The sequence below is a fragment of the Trichomycterus rosablanca genome, chromosome 17, assembly GCF_030014385.1.
Source record: "Trichomycterus rosablanca isolate fTriRos1 chromosome 17, fTriRos1.hap1, whole genome shotgun sequence".
In the NCBI taxonomy this organism is placed as follows: domain Eukaryota; kingdom Metazoa; phylum Chordata; class Actinopteri; order Siluriformes; family Trichomycteridae; genus Trichomycterus; species Trichomycterus rosablanca.
Window position 1 is genome coordinate 10629873 of NC_086004.1, and position 16675 is coordinate 10646547.

The following is a 16675-nucleotide window of genomic DNA, read 5'->3' on the forward strand; positions in this document are numbered from 1 at the left end:
GACAGTGAGGTCCAGAACAGAAGCTGGACGGCTGAAGACCAGGTCCAGAAGATTGCCTCCTTTGTGTGTCGGAGGGCTGTGGTTAAAGAGGAGGTCGAAAGATGAAAGAAGAGGAAGAAGGCAGGAGGACTGAAGTGTAGGGAGATTAAAGTCACCAAGAAGAGTTAGAGGAGTTCCATCTGAAGGGAAGAAACTCAGAAGAACATCCAGCTCTTCTATGAAGTCTCCCAGTGTGCCAGGTGGTCTGTAAATGACAATGATATGAAGAGTAATCGGAAAAGTAACAGTAATAGCATGAAATTCAAAAGATGGAATGTTAAGGTGAGAAACATTCACAGTAGTGAATTGCCATTTCCTGGTCAGGAGCAAACCTGTACCACCACCCCTACCAGATCCTCTCGGTGTATGAGAGAAGGTGTAGGCAGAGGATAAAGCTGCTAGTGTTGCTGAGTTCTCGGTGGTGATCCATGTCTCAGTCAGTGCCAGGAAGTCAAGGCTGTGAGAAAGTGCAAAAGCTGAGATAAAGTCAGCTTTCTGGACGGCTGATTGACAGTTCCAGACCCCACCTACCACCACTGTTTGAGACTGTTGCAACAGTTGGGGGTAGATGAGGTTGCTGGCGTTGCTGTTCCTATAATGTGCCCTCTGATGTCTGCAGGGTCTGTGAGATATAAGCACAGGAATAATTGAGTAGCACATGCTGAGAAAAAGTTCGATAGATTAAACAATGTCAGAGACTGATAGTACTTACCCAAGTTAGTTTAGATTAGTAGAAAAAAACCTAGTGATAGAGAAGACCAGCCGCTACAGACGGTGAGATTTAATTTTATACTAAGCTTAGCCCTGCCCCTCAATTCACACCTAGGCCTCTAACAAAAGGCACCTGAAGCTGTCACGTGGGAAGAAAGGACGCAAATGCAGAAGTAAATAAAAATAATAATATTTTATTTAACAACAGAAAGATAAACAGCAAACGAAAAACAGAACACAAAAAACCCGATCGGAAACTCCGACGGAGCTGCTGGCGCAACTAAATGAAAAATAAACAAAGTGAAACCAAAACAGAAGGAAGCGGGACGCGAACCCCGGTCAGCCGCGTGGCAGCCGGGAGCGTTACCACCGCACTGTAGTGGTGCTGGAAAACGGGAGCGCGAGAACCTCTAATACGCTTAGGAGCGAAGGGAGAGGAGGGGAACTCCGAGGAGCGCTAGACCCAACACCGCGACTAACAATCGCAGTGACCGGTCGGCGCGCCCTGGATCGCGGAGCTGACACACCAATCTGAAACCAGAAAGAAACAAATAAACAAAGTTAGGCAGTTCTAGACTGCGGATTCGAACCGGGGTCTTTAGCACGGCAACCGCTTGCTCAGCGGAGTCGCCACCCAGCGGTTGGAGAATCCAATGTTCAGAATAACTGAAGGCACTGATGCCAGAATACTTTCAGCGCTTTAACACAGCGCTGAGTGAAACCGCTAACGCTAACTGCTAGCGCAAAATGAACTGCAGTTCGAGGACTGCACCGCGTCGCACCACACTATATCTACGAGACCAACAGAACATACCAGTTACCTCAAACCTTGCGGTTTTACTTACCCGAATGGCATACGCCACCAGGGCTACCAGCTAAGGCTACGAACGTGTGGACGACTGCCACCACGGACCGGAAAACAAACAAAGGTGCGACACACGCTGCTGTGTGGAGCTGGCTTAAGTAGTCAGCCCCACGGCTGCGGGTGATCAGCACTAATTAGGAGGCCTGGTATAAGAGGCCTTTGTTCTCTGAGCTCTGTAATGTCTGCTTCGCTGGGAACCCGGGGCACGTTCACCAGCTACCACAGACCTCGTTATAGAACCCCCTCCTCTAGGGACAGCTCCTGAGGTCCCAAGACCCGCAGCTCGGTTGCGCCGGAACTCGCGGATCAGTTCAGGGTCCAGGATCTGGCGAGCCGGTACCCATGAACGTTCCTCAGGGCCGTAACCTTCCCAATCCACCAAGTATTGGGTGCTACCCTGAACCTTCCTGCTGTCAAGCAACCGGCGGACGGTGAAGGCAGGGGCACCCTGGATGATACGAGGGGCGGGAGGTTGGGGAGGGGGTAAAACTCCCCCGCACATAAATGGTCGGAGATGGGAGACATGAAAGGTTGGATGCACTTTCATACGGGGAGGAAGCTCCAACCTATACGTCACCGGATTAATCCGCTTTACCACCTTGAACGGACCAATGTACTTGGGTGCCAACTTATGTGGGGCACCTCGAACGGGGAGATCCCTCGTTGACACAAGTACTCGTTGGCCTGGCCGGAAGGTAAGAGCCGGCTGCCGCCTGCGGTCAGCTTTGCGCTTCACAGAGCGCTGGGTGGCCACAAGTGCCTGCCTAGCTTTGCGCCAGGCGGCGCGGCAGCGGCGGACATGAAGCTGTACAGACGGGACCGCTACCTGCTGCTCCTGCTCAGGAAAGAGCGGCGGAGGGTACCCGAACTGAGCCTCAAACGGTGACATTCCAATCGCCGAATGATGCAGGGTGTTGTGAGCAAACTCTGCCCATATCAACTTATCCGACCACGTGGTCGGATTCCCTGCCGTCAGGCACCTGAGCATCTTGCTCAGATCCTGGATCAGCCTCTCCGACTGCCCATTCGACTCCGGGTGGTAGCCGGAGGATAAGCTGGCCGTGGCGCCAAGAAGTTGGCAAAAGGCCCGCCAGCACTGGCTTACAAACTGTGGACCCCGATCAGACACAATGTCTGATGGGACCCCATGTGCTCTCACCACATGATTCAGGATGATTTGCGCAGTACCCATGGCGGATGGTAGCTTGGGCAGTGGGATAAAAAGGCAAGATTTGGTAAACCGGTCGACAATTACCAATACCGCCGTGAACCCTCTGGATTTTGGCAAGCCTGTCACAAAGTCCAGAGAAATGTGGGACCACGGTCTAGCAGGTATTGGCAACGGATGAAGGAGGCCCCGCGGGCGCTCTCTGGGTGTCTTGTTCAGAGCACACACAGAGCAAGCACGGACAAAGTCACGTACCTGGTTCTCCATCCCCGGCCACCAAAATCTTCGGCGCAGCAAGACCAGGGACTTAGTCACACCTGGGTGCGCCGAAAATGGGGAAGCATGGGCCCATTCAAAAACCTGACGCCGTACGGATGAAGGTACGTACAGTCTGTCAGGAGGTCCCCCACCGGGGTCGGGTTCAGCCCGGTGGGCATCCCGAATGACCTTCGATATGCCCCATGTGACTGGGGCCGCTATCAGGGTCGAGGGGATCACGGGATCAGGTCCGGTCTCCGGCCTGGTCGGTTCCCACTGTCTAGACAGAGCGTCCGGTTTGACGTTTCTGGACCCCGGTCTATAAGACAGTGTAAAATTGAACCTTCCAAAAAATAAGGACCACCGGGCCTGACGGGAGTTCATCCTCTTGACTTGCTGGATGAATGACAGATTTTTGTGATCCGTCCAGACAAGAAAAGGATGATTGGCCCCCTCGAGCCAGTGTCGCCACTCCTCTAACGCCAACTTAATGGCCAAGAGTTCCCTGTCTCCAACCGGGTAGTTCCGCTCGGCTGGAGTCAGGCGGTGCGAGAAGAAGGCACATGGATGCAGCTTCTTCTCTGGCCCCACTCTTTGGGACAAAACTGCCCCAGCTCCGACCTCGGAGGCATCCACTTCGACAACGAAGGGTTCCTCTGGGTCGGGCAACTGTAAAACGGGAGCAGTTGTCAAGAGTGTTTTTAGCTCGTCAAAAGCTAAAAACGAGCAACAAGGCCTGCACCGTCCATCGGAACGGACCTTTTCCTGTAAGGTCCGTTAACGGAGAGGCGACTGAGCTAAAGTTCTTAATGAAACGCCGAAAAAAGTTTGCAAAGCCCAAAAACCTTTGCAGTTGGCGTAAAGAACTTGGAGTTGGCCACTTCTCCACAGCTGATACCTTAGCCGAGTCCATGCGCAGGGTGCCCTCGGCCACTACAAACCCCAGGAACGAAACCGTGGGGGAGTGAAAGACTGACTTCTCCAGTTTGACAAACAAATGGTTGTCAAGCAAAAGCTGGAGAACTCGTCGGACATGCCCTATATGCTCGTCGATGGACCGACTAAAGATAAGAATATCGTCTAAGTAAACATAGACGAATTTACCAAGAGTCTCCCGCAAGACCTCATTGATAAATCTCTGGAAGACTGCGGGGGCATTCATTAACCCAAATGGCATCACCCGGTATTCATAGTGGCCAGTGGGCGTAATGAACGCAGTCTTCCACTCATCCCCCTGCCTGATCCGGATCAAATTGTACGCGCTGCGAAGATCGAGCTTGGAAAAAACAGAAGCTCGCTGAAGGGCTTCGAAAGCCGTGGCCATCAGCGGCAGCGGGTACCGATCCTTGATCGTAACGGCGTTCAGACCGCGATAATCGATACAGGGGCGCAGGGTGCCGTCCTTTTTGTTCACAAAAAAGAACCCTGCCCCAGCTGGGGAGGAGGAAGGACGGATGAACCCCTGTTTAAGTGCCTCACGCACATACTCCTCCATAGCCACCTTCTCTGGACCGGAGAGCGAAAAAAGGCGCCCCCTAGGAGGAGTAGTGCCGGACAAAAGATTGATGGCGCAATCGAACGGTCTGTGGGGGGGCAAGTCCTGCGCCCGGGACTTGCTAAAAACTTCCCGTAAGTCATGGTACACAGGGGGAACAGCTGCCAAATCCGGCACCTCCATCTTCGGTTCCGTCGGAGCAGAACCCGTGCCACCTTGCAGCAAACACGAGTCGCGACACCGCGTTCCCCAGATGAAGATTGATCCGGTGGCCCAGTCGATCTGAGGGTTGTGTCTTTGCAGCCACGAATACCCCAAAACCACCTGGAGGTGAGGAACGTGAGTTACAAGAAAGGTAATCCGTTCCTCGTGGTTTTGCAGACGCAACGTGAGAGGTCTTGTCCGTTGGGTTATCGGGCTGCCCGCTACAGGTCGGCCATCCACCGCATGGACCGACACTGGTGATGCTAGCGGTTGGACCTCAATCCCCAGCCTGTGTACCAGATCGCTGTCAATGAAATTCTCCACCGCACCTGAATCGACACAAACCTGAAGGTTTGTGTTTCCGAGGCCCCAGGACAACCGGGCCTGCAAAAGCAGACCTTGGGCAGGGATGGTAGGTCGGCTCACTCCCGAGTCCCTGACTCGAGAGCGGCCTAGATGTTTTCCGGCCGCCGAGGTCGGGAGAACGAACCCGATGCCGAACGGGCATTGGCACGGGCTGAGCCCAACTGCATGGGTTCGGGATCCAGGGCCGGTGGAGGAGACTTAGGGGGCGCCAGCAAGCGGGTAAACGGGGGGCAGGTACCCCGCTCCCGGTTTCGCTGGCGAAGACGGGTATCGATGGCTGTGGCCAGCGTATAGGAGGCCTTAAGGGTCGTTGGACAGTCCCTGGTGGCCAGCTCATCCTTTATCTTCTCCGATAAGCCACGATGAAAGATGGCGGTGAGAGAGCCCTCATCCCACCCACACTCCGCCGCTAGTGTCCTAAATTCGATTACGTAATCTACGACTGGCCGATTACCTTGGGTTAGCTCAAGTAAGCGTGGGCCTGCCTCACGACCCCCCGAGGGGTGGAAGAAGGTCTCCTTTAAGGCCTCCTTAAAGGCGCTTTCGGATGAGCATTCCGGAGCGTTCTGCTCCCAGAGGGCGGTAGCCCATTCCAAGGCTCGGCCAGTCAATAGAGAAACGATATAGGCAACCCTCGACCGCTCTGTGGGGTAGCGGGAGGGCTGCAACTCGAAGGCTAGCGCGCACTGGAGGAGGAAGCCACGGCACCTCTTGGCCTCTCCCGAATATCTTTCAGGAGGAGGAATGGGGGTGTCGCGGCTTCCACATCCTCCCGAATGGGGTGGGGGGTGTGGGCCGGCTCCTAAAGCTGGAGACTGCTGGCTAAGCGCAGCTACCTGCTGCGCCAATTGGCTAATGGCCACCTCGTGCCTGCCTAACGCCACACCCTGGTGGCGTAATACGTCGATAGGGGGTGGCGTTTCTGCTGCGTCCATGGTTGGTCGCACCTTTCTGTCACGTGGGAAGAAAGGACGCAAATGCAGAAGTAAATAAAAATAATAATATTTTATTTAATTATAAGGACAACAGAAAGATAAACAGCAAACGAAAAACAGAACACAAAAAACCCGATCGGAAACTCCGACGGAGCTGCTGGCGCAACTAAATGAAAAATAAACAAAGTGAAACCAAAACAGAAGGAAGCGGGACGCGAACCCCGGTCAGCCGCGTGGCAGCCGGGAGCGTTACCACCGCACTGTAGTGGTGCTGGAAAACGGGAGCGCGAGAACCTCTAATACGCTTAGGAGCGAAGGGAGAGGAGGGGAACTCCGAGGAGCGCTAGACCCAACACCGCGACTAACAATCGCAGTGACCGGTCGGCGCGCCCTGGATCGCGGAGCTGACACACCAATCTGAAACCAGAAAGAAACAAATAAACAAAGTTAGGCAGTTCTAGACTGCGGATTCGAACCGGGGTCTTTAGCACGGCAACCGCTTGCTCAGCGGAGTCGCCACCCAGCGGTTGGAGAATCCAATGTTCAGAATAACTGAAGGCACTGATGCCAGAATACTTTCAGCGCTTTAACACAGCGCTGAGTGAAACCGCTAACGCTAACTGCTAGCGCAAAATGAACTGCAGTTCGAGGACTGCACCGCGTCGCACCACACTATATCTACGAGACCAACAGAACATACCAGTTACCTCAAACCTTGCGGTTTTACTTACCCGAATGGCATACGCCACCAGGGCTACCAGCTAAGGCTACGAACGTGTGGACGACTGCCACCACGGACCGGAAAACAAACAAAGGTGCGACACCCGCTGCTGTGTGGAGCTGGCTTAAGTAGTCAGCCCCACGGCTGCGGGTGATCAGCACTAATTAGGAGGCCTGGTATAAGAGGCCTTTGTTCTCTGAGCTCTGTAATGTCTGCTTCGCTGGGAACCCGGGGCACGTTCACCAGCTACCACAGACCTCGTTATAGAAGCCACTTTAACCAATCAGCAAAACACAGATTAATGCATCAACAGACTATTTAACAATAGTTAAATGCTACTTAAATGCTACTTCAATTCTAGTAATGTTAATAATCAAAGTTACAAAGATAGAGTCTAGAACAAGTTACAGCAAAAAATATACACTTTAACCAGAAGCTTACCTTACCCAGGAATACAAATGAACACTATAAAAGTTACAAGCACTGATATTCTTATATTCTCAGGTAAGCAAATTTACCAAGCCCTTTTTACCTTTACTATTATTCCGGAGCTTACAGTATGTGTGCAGTTGTATTGATTTAATTGCACTTTATTTATTAGGTTTTTTAAATTTCATTTTTCGTATTGATAGATCAAGTAATTGCATTCATACTTTTTTTCAGGTGTTCTCCTAGATGTGATCCAGCAGATCCCAGTAAAACTCTTACTCTGGAAATAGATTCAAAGGATTGGGTTGCTCAAAACTGGTATTTTCAAGAGTACTACTCTAATAATGGCGTAAGTTATCATTGTAATTCACATAGCACTAAGGTCACAATTATTATATAATTATTATACAGTAACTACAGTACAGTTAAAAGTTTACATGCATTTGTCAGAATCAAGTTTTGGGATTTCAGTCATTTCTGCAATTCATGATTTTCTGTAACTGTATAATTAAACACATACGTTTCATGTATTGAAGTTTTCTGGAAATATTGCAACCTAGTGGGTCAACCTGGGTTTTTGGGTACATACAAAAACTTAGATTATGGGCGCTATCAGCCAGTTGGACATCTACATATAGACATAATTGGTTATGTCTTGATGGTTTTGGAACACAGGTGTCTATGTCCACAGTCAAGCAGGTAATAAAGCCCCTGAAACCTAAAAATGACCTAAAAAGGTTTTTTTTGACAGATAAAACAATAGTTACTTATAGTTGTTCACAATGACTAAAATATGTTAAGAGGAGGTATGTTAAAAGGTTAGGTATTAAATCCCAATCACAGTGTGCTATCTGTCAAGCATGTTGTTTCTAGTATTATACTGTGTGGCTGTTTTGCTGCCAGGGGTAACTATTGCATTGCAATACCCGAGAAAGGACTGGCTGCGCAAAACTACTTTAAGGAAGAACAAATTTCATCATGAAACAAACAAACATTTATTGTTCATTTATTGGCACCCATAAAATTTTTCTTCTCACCTGAGGTATAAATAAAAGGTGACGGACCAAATTTTCTAGGTCACGGATCAACTAAGGAACGATCAGTAAAAAAAACCCAAAAATTAGACAAGTTTGTTGATCCTCGTAAATTGGGGCCTGTGTTCAATTACCAGGTGGAGTATTCCGGGTCCTTTCTGAGTGGAGTTTGCATGTTCTCCCCGTGTTCCACAGTCCAAAGACATGCAAGTGAGGTGAATTGGAGACAAAATTGCCCATGACTGTTTGACATTAAAGCTTGAACTGATAAATCTTGTGTAACCAGTAAATACCTGTTCTGTCAAGAATGTAACCAAAGTGTGTAAACATGATTTTAAAATTCTAATAAAGAATAAATAAATAAATCCTCGTAAATTACTACATGACTGAAAATATGCATATATACTTTGGAGGCAGCCCCGGTTCTGGACTGCTTTGCTTGGGGGGGCAGTAAAACCTAATGAAGGGGCATGTTGATAGTCATGTTTTTGAAGCCAGAAATATATTCAAGGCTTGATTTGTGCATGAATGATGACAGCCAAGCTATTGATACTGGCTTAAAGTGATGTATGAGGTAAAGAAATAAAAATGCATGTTTTCGAACTTAAACTTAAAACCCAATGATTAAAAAATACATGTTGATTATGTAAATGGAGAAAAAAGATTATCTAATTGTATTTCGTTTTAATACGCCCCCTTAATTAAATTGCCATTACTAATAGAACAACTCTATTTCTTGAAAGGCTTTAATACAAATTTAAGTCAAAGCTGACAAATGTACCTACACACAGACTGAGAATATTCAAACGTGGAAATAGGAATGAGTGAGAATATTTATATTATTGGGAAATTAAAATATAAAGAAAACAAAAGAATACTAATTCTGTAAAAAAAAAGTGTTTACCAGTATACCTGCCTCTCGCTCACACTAACAGAACATATACTGCCGAACTGAACTGTTTGGGGCAGTCTGCCGATTTTTATATGACTCAAAGAGCCAATCAGGAATAAGCAAGGAAATATCTTCACACTGTAAAACAAAATGCATTTTTGTGATTGGTTCAGAGATAATTTTAAAAATAGCCGTTGCTTGCATTGTGCTTGGGGGGGCAAAGACACAATTTGGGTGGGCAATGCCCCCCTCAGCCCCCCCCCCCCTAGCGCCGGCCCTGTTTGGAGGCAATAATTAACAAATTTAAAACATTAAGAACTGTAATAAATCTATTAAAATAATTTTCCTGGTCAGGGTGGCAGAACTCACCACAACTCTAATCAGAATAAGGCAATTATTGACAATGAAGAACGAATAAATGTATGAATGTAATTTGGTAATGGTTTTTATAACTGAATTTTCATTAATTTTTTTAAAGGTCCTAAAGAGTTGTAAATCAGATAAAAAGTTATATGGGAAAGAGCAGAATGGACAACGCGGTTTACAGCAATTTACTATATCGACTAACACACTGCAGCAATATTTTAATAATAGGAGAAGCATTTATGTGGTATTTAAAGGTAAGATTTTTTTTATAATATATATATACTGTGTGTGTATATATATATATATATATATATATATATATATATATACAGTGTATCACAAAAGTGAGTACACCCCTCACATTTCTGAAGATATTTAAGTATATCTTTTCATGGGACAACACTGACAAAATGACACTTTGACACAATGAAAAGTAGTCTGTGTGCAGCTTATATAACAGTGTAAATTTATTCTTCCCTCAAAATAACTCAATATACAGCCATTAATGTCTAAACCACCGGTAACAAAAGTGAGTACACCCCTAAGGGACTACACCCCTAAATGTCCAAATTGAGCACCGCTTGTCATTTTCCCTCCAAAATGTCATGTGACTCGTTAGTGTTACTAGGTCTCAGGTGTGCATAGGGAGCAGGTGTGTTCAATTTAGTAGTACAGCTCTCACACTCTCTCATACTGGTCACTGAAAGTTCCAACATGGCACCTCATGGCAAATAACTCTCTGAGGATCTTAAAAGACGAATTGTTGCGCTACATGAAGATGGCCAAGGCTACAAGAAGATTGCCAACACCCTGAAACTGAGCTGCAGCATAGTGGCCAAGATCATCCAGCGTTTTAAAAGAGCAGGGTCCACTCAGAACAGACCTTGCGTTGGTCGTCCAAAGAAGCTGAGTGCACGTGCTCAGCGTCACATCCAACTGCTGTCTTTGAAAGATAGGCGCAGGAGTGCTGTCAGCATTGCTGCAGAGATTGAAAAGGTGGAGGGTCAGCCTGTCAGTGCTCAGACCATACGCCGCACACTACATCAAATTGGTCTGCATGGCTGTCACCCCAGAAGGAAGCCTCTTCTGAAGTCTCTACACAAGAAAGCCCGCAAACAGTTTGCTGAAGACATGTCAACAAAGGACATGGATTACTGGAACCATGTCCTATGGTCTGATGAGACCAAGATTAATTTGTTTGGTTCAGATGGTCTCAAGCATGTGTGGCGGCAATCAGGTGAGGAGTACAAAGATAAGTGTGTCATGCCTACAGTCAAGCATGGTGGTGGGAATGCCATGGTCTGGGGCTGCATGAGTGCAGCAGGTGTTGGGGAGTTACATTTCATTGAGGGACACATGAACTCCAATATGTACTGTGAAATACTGAAGCAGAGCATGATCCCCTCCCTCCGGAAACTGGGTCGCAGGGCAGTGTTCCAGCATGATAATGACCCCAAACACACCTCTAAGACGACCACTGCTTTATTGAAGAGGCTGAGGGTAAAGGTGATGGACTGGCCAAGCATGTCTCCAGACCTAAACCCAATAGAACATCTTTGGGGCATCCTCAAGCGGAAGGTGGAGGAGCGCAAAGTCTCGAATATCCGCCAGCTCCGTGATGTCGTCATGGAGGAGTGGAAAAGCATTCCAGTGGCAACCTGTGAAGCTCTGGTAAACTCCATGCCCAGGAGAGTTAAGGCAGTTCTGGGAAATAATGGTGGCCACACAAAATATTGACACTTCAGGAACTTTCACTAAGGGGTGTACTCACTTTTGTTGCCGGTGGTTTAGACATTAATGGCTGTATATTGAGTTATTTTGAGGGAAGAATAAATTTACACTGATATATAAGCTGCACACAGACTACTTTTCATTGTGTCAAAGTGTCATTTTGTCAGTGTTGTCCCATGAAAAGATATACTTAAATATCTGAAGAAATGTGAGGGGTGTACTCACTTTTGTGATACACTGTATATACGTATATATATATATATATATATATATATATAATATAATATATATATATACTGTATATACAGTGTATCACAAAAGTGAGTACACCCCTCACATTTCTGCAGATATTTAAGTATATCTTTTCATGGGACAACACTGACAAAATGACACTTTGACACAATGAAAAGTAGTCTGTGTGCAGCTTATATAACAGTGTAAATTTATTCTTCCCTCAAAAAAACTCAATATACAGCCATTAATGTCTAAACCACCGGCAACAAAAGTGAGTACACCCCTAAATGTCCAAATTGAGCACTGCTTGTCATTTTCCCTCCAAAATGTCATGTGACTCGTTAGTGTTACTAGGTCTCAGGTGTGCATAGGGAGCAGGTGTGTTCAATTTAGTAGTACAGCTCGCACACTCTCTCATACTGGTTACTGAAAGTTCCAACATGGCACCTCATGGCAAAGAACTCTCTGAGGATCTTAAAAGACGAATTGTTGCGCTACATGAAGATGGCCAAGGCTACAAGAAGATTGCCAACACCCTGAAACTGAGCTGCAGCACAGTGGCCAAGATCATCCAGCGTTTTAAAAGAGCAGGGTCCACTCAGAACAGACCTCGCGTTGGTCGTCCAAAGAAGCTGAGTGCACGTGCTCAGCGTCACATCCAACTGCTGTCTTTGAAAGATAGGTGCAGGAGTGCTGTCAGCATTGCTGCAGAGATTGAAAAGGTGGGGGGTCAGCCTGTCAGTGCTCAGACCATACGCCGCACACTACATCAAATTGGTCTGCATGGCTGTCACCCCAGAAGGAAGCCTCTTCTGAAGTCTCTACACAAGAAAGTCCGCAAACAGTTTGCTGAAGACATGTCAACAAAGGACATGGATTACTGGAACCATGTCCTATGGTCTGATGAGACCAAGATTAATTTGTTTGGTTCAGATGGTCTCAAGCATGTGTGGCGGCAATCAGGTGAGGAGTACAAAGATACGTGTGTCATGCCTACAGTCAAGCATGGTGGTGGGAATGCCATGGTCTGGGGCTGCATGAGTTCAGCAGGTGTTGGGGAGTTACATTTCATTGAGGGACACATGAACTCCAATATGTACTGTGAAATACTGAAGCAGAGCATGATCCCCTCCCTCCGGAAACTGGATCGCAGGGCAGTGTTCCAGCATGATAATGACCCCAAACACACTTCTAAGACGACCACTGCTTTATTGAAGAGGCTGAGGGTAAAGGTGATGGACTGGCCAAGCATGTATCCAGACCTAAACCCAATAGAACATCTTTGCCCAGGAGAGTTAAGGCAGTTCTGGGAAATAATGGTGGCCACACAAAATATTGACACTTCAGGAACTTTCACTAAGGGGTGTACTCACTTTTGTTGCCGGTGGTTTAGACATTAATGGCTGTATATTGAGTTATTTTGAGGGAAGAATAAATTTACACTGTTATATAAGCTGCACACAGACTACTTTTCATTGTGTCAAAGTGTCATTTTGTCAGTGTTGTCCCATGAAAAGATATACTTAAATATCTGCAGAAATGTGAGGGGTGTACTCACTTTTGTGATACACTGTATATCACAAAAGTGAGTACACCCCTCACATTTCTGCAAATATTTCATTATATCTTTTCATGGGACAACACTATAGACATGAAACTTGGATATAACTTAGAGTAGTCAGTGTACAGCTTGTATAGCAGTGTAGATTTACTGTCTTCTGAAAATAACTCAACACACAGCCATTAATGTCTAAATAGCTGGCAACATAAGTGAGTACACCCCACAGTGAACATGTCCAAATTGTGCCCAAATGTGTCGTTGTCCCTCCCTGGTGTCATGTGTCAAGGTCCCAGGTGTAAATGGGGAGCAGGGCTGTTAAATTTGGTGTTTTGGGTACAATTCTCTCATACTGGCCACTGGATATTCAACATGGCACCTCATGGCAAAGAATTCTCTGAGGATGTGAGAAATAGAATTGTTGCTCTCCACAAAGATGGCCTGGGCTATAAGAAGATTGCTAACACCCTGAAACTGAGCTACAGCATGGTGGCCAAGTTCATACAGCGGTTTTCCAGGACAGGTTCCACTTGGAACAGGCTTCGCCAGGGTTGACCAAAGAAGTTGAGTCCACGTGTTCGGCGTCTTATCCAGAGGTTGGCTTTAAAAAATAGACACATGAGTGCTGCCAGCATTGCTGCAGAGGTTGAAGATGTGGGAGGTCAGCCTGTCAGTGCTCAGACCATACGCCGCACACTGCATCAACTCGGTCTGCATGGTCGTCATCCCAGAAGGAAGCTGACGCACAAGAAAGCCCGCAAACAGTTTGCTGAAGACAAGCAGTCCAAGAACATGGATTACTGGAATGCCCTGTGGTCTGACGAGACCAAGATAAACTTGTTTGGCTCAGATGGTGTCCAGCATGTGTGGCGGCACCCTGGTGAGAAGTACCAAGACAACTGTATCTTGCCTACAGTCAAGCATGGTGGTGTTGCTGGCACTGGGGAGCTGCAGTTCATTGAGGGAAACATGAATTCCAACATGTACTGTGACATTCTGAAACAGAGCATGATCCCCTCCCTTCGAAAACTGGATAACAGGATAACGACCCCAAACACAACCTCCAAGGTGACAACTGCCTTGCTGAGGAAGCTGAAGGTAAAGGTGATGGACTAAACCCAATTGAGCACCTGTGGCGCATCCTCAAGTGGAAGGTGGAGAAGTTCAAGGTGTCTAACATCCACCAGCTCCGTGATGTCATCATGGAGGAGTGGAAGAGGATTCCAGTAGCAACCTGTGCAGCTCTGGTGAATTCCATGCCCAGGAGGGTTAAGGCAGTGCTGGATAATAATGGTGGTCACACAAAATATTGACACTTTGGGCACAATTTGGACATGTTCACTGTGGGGTGTACTCACTTATGTTGCCAGCCATTTAGACATTAATGGCTGTGTGTTGAGTTATTTTCAGAAGACAGTAAATCTACACTGCTATACAAGTTGTACACTGACTACTCTAAGTTATATCCAAGTTTCATGTCTATAGTGTTGTCCCATGAAAAGATATAATAAAATATTTGCAGAAATGTGAGGGGTGTACTCACTTTTGTGATACACTGTATATATATATATATATATATATATATATATATATATATATAGAGAGAGAGAGAGAGAGAGAGAGAGAGAGAGAGAGAGAGAATTTTTTATATTTCTGCATAAATATGACCTAAAACATCATCAGATTTTCACAAAAAAAAGTCCTAAAAGTAGATAAAGAGAACCCAGTTAAACAAATGAGACAAAAATATTGTACTTGGTCATTTATTTATTGAGGAAAATGATCCAATATTACATATTTGTGAGTGGCAAAAGTATGTGAACCTCTAGGATTGTCAGTTAATTTGAAGGTGAAATTAGAGTCAGGTGTTTTCAATCAATGGGATGACAATCAGGTGTGAGTGGGCACCCTGTTTTATTTAAAGAACAGGGATCTATCAAAATCTGCTCTTCACAACATGTTTGTGGTAGTGTATCATGGCACGAACAAAGGAGATTTCTCAGGACCTCAGAAAAAGAGTTGTTGGTGCTTATCAGGCTGGAAAAGGTTACAAAACCATCTCTAAAGAGTTTGGACTCCACCAATCCACAGTCAGACAGATTGTGTACAAATGGAGGAAAAACAAGACCATTGTTACCCTGCCCACGAGTGGTCGACCAACAAAGATCACTCCAAGAGCAAGGCATGTAATAGTCGGCGAGGTCACAAAGGACCCCAGGGTAACTTCTAAGCAACTGAAGGCCTCTCTCACATTGGCTAATGTTAATGTTCATGAGTCCACCATCAGGAGAACACTGAACAACAATGGTGTGCATGGCAGGGTTGCAAGGAGAAAGCCACTGCTCTCCAAAAAGAACATTGCTGCTCGTCTGCAGTTTGCTACAGATCACGTGGACAAGCCAGAAGGCTATTGGAAGAATGTTTTGTGGACGGATGAGACCAAAATAGAATTTTTTGGTTTAAATGAAAAGCGTTATGTTTGTAGAAAGGAAAACACTGCATTCCAGCATAAGAACCTTTTCCCATCTGTGAAACATGGTGGTGGTAGTATCATGGTTTGGGCCTGTTTTGCTGCATCTGGGCCAGGACGGCTTGCCATCATTGATGGAACAATGAATTCTGAATTATATCAGAGAATTCTTAAGGAAAATGTCAGGACATCTGTCCATGAACTGAATCTCAAGAGAAGGTGGGTCATGCAGCAAGACAAACGACCCTAAGCACACAAGTCGTTCTACAAAGAATGGTTAAAGAAGAATAAAGTTAATGTTTTGGAATGGCCAAGTCAAAGTCCTGACCTTAATCCAATCAAAATGTTGTGGAAGGACCTGAAGCGAGCAGTTAATGTGAGGAAACCCACCAACATCCCAGAGTTGAAGCTGTTCTGTACGGAGGAATGGGCTAAAATTCCTCCAAGCCGGTGTGCAGGACTGGAACAGTTACCGGAAACATTTAGTTGCAGTTATTGCTGCAAAGGGGGGGTCACACCAGATACTGAAAACAAAGGTTCACATACTTTTGCCACTCACAAATATGTAATATTGGATCATTTTCCTCAATAAATAAATGACCAAGTATAATATTTTTGTCTCATTTGTTTAACTGGGTTCTCTTTATCTACTTTTTTTTTTTGTGAAAATCTGATGATGTTTTAGGTCATATTTACGCAGAAATATAGAAAATTCTAAAGGGTTCACAAACTTTCAAGCACCACTGTGTGTGTATATATACTGTATATATATATATATATATATATATATATATATATATATATATATATATATATATATACATATAATTTATATTTATACTGTATATATATATTTTCTCAAACATTCTGAATAACTATAAAAACATTTATTATCACAGGACTAAAAACTAAACATTCTAAAGTTGGTTATGGTTGCCAGGAAATTTTATGGAGTTTCCAAACAACCCCCTCACCATCTACAACCAGACAAATCAACACTACCACAGCACCTAGCAGCTGTGTGTCCCAGCTCAGCCCATCCACTTGCTCAGTATCGCTCAGCACTGTTCCTGCCATTACCCCTTTTAGCATCAACTGTACCGTACCTGATGGATTCTGCTGTTATGGGCCTTGCACATACTGTGTAAAAACCAGTAATGGTAAGAATGGAAGTAAGAATGGAACTCACACTATTCTAT

The 16675-nt window shown here is 45.8% G+C and overlaps 1 protein-coding gene across 1 annotated transcript in view; it reads left to right on the forward strand.

Moving 5' to 3' along the window:
* Nucleotides 1–16675, forward strand: part of pkd1l2b (polycystic kidney disease 1 like 2b) — a 51838-nt gene that overhangs the window by 10015 nt on the left and 25148 nt on the right. The window lies entirely within an intron of this gene.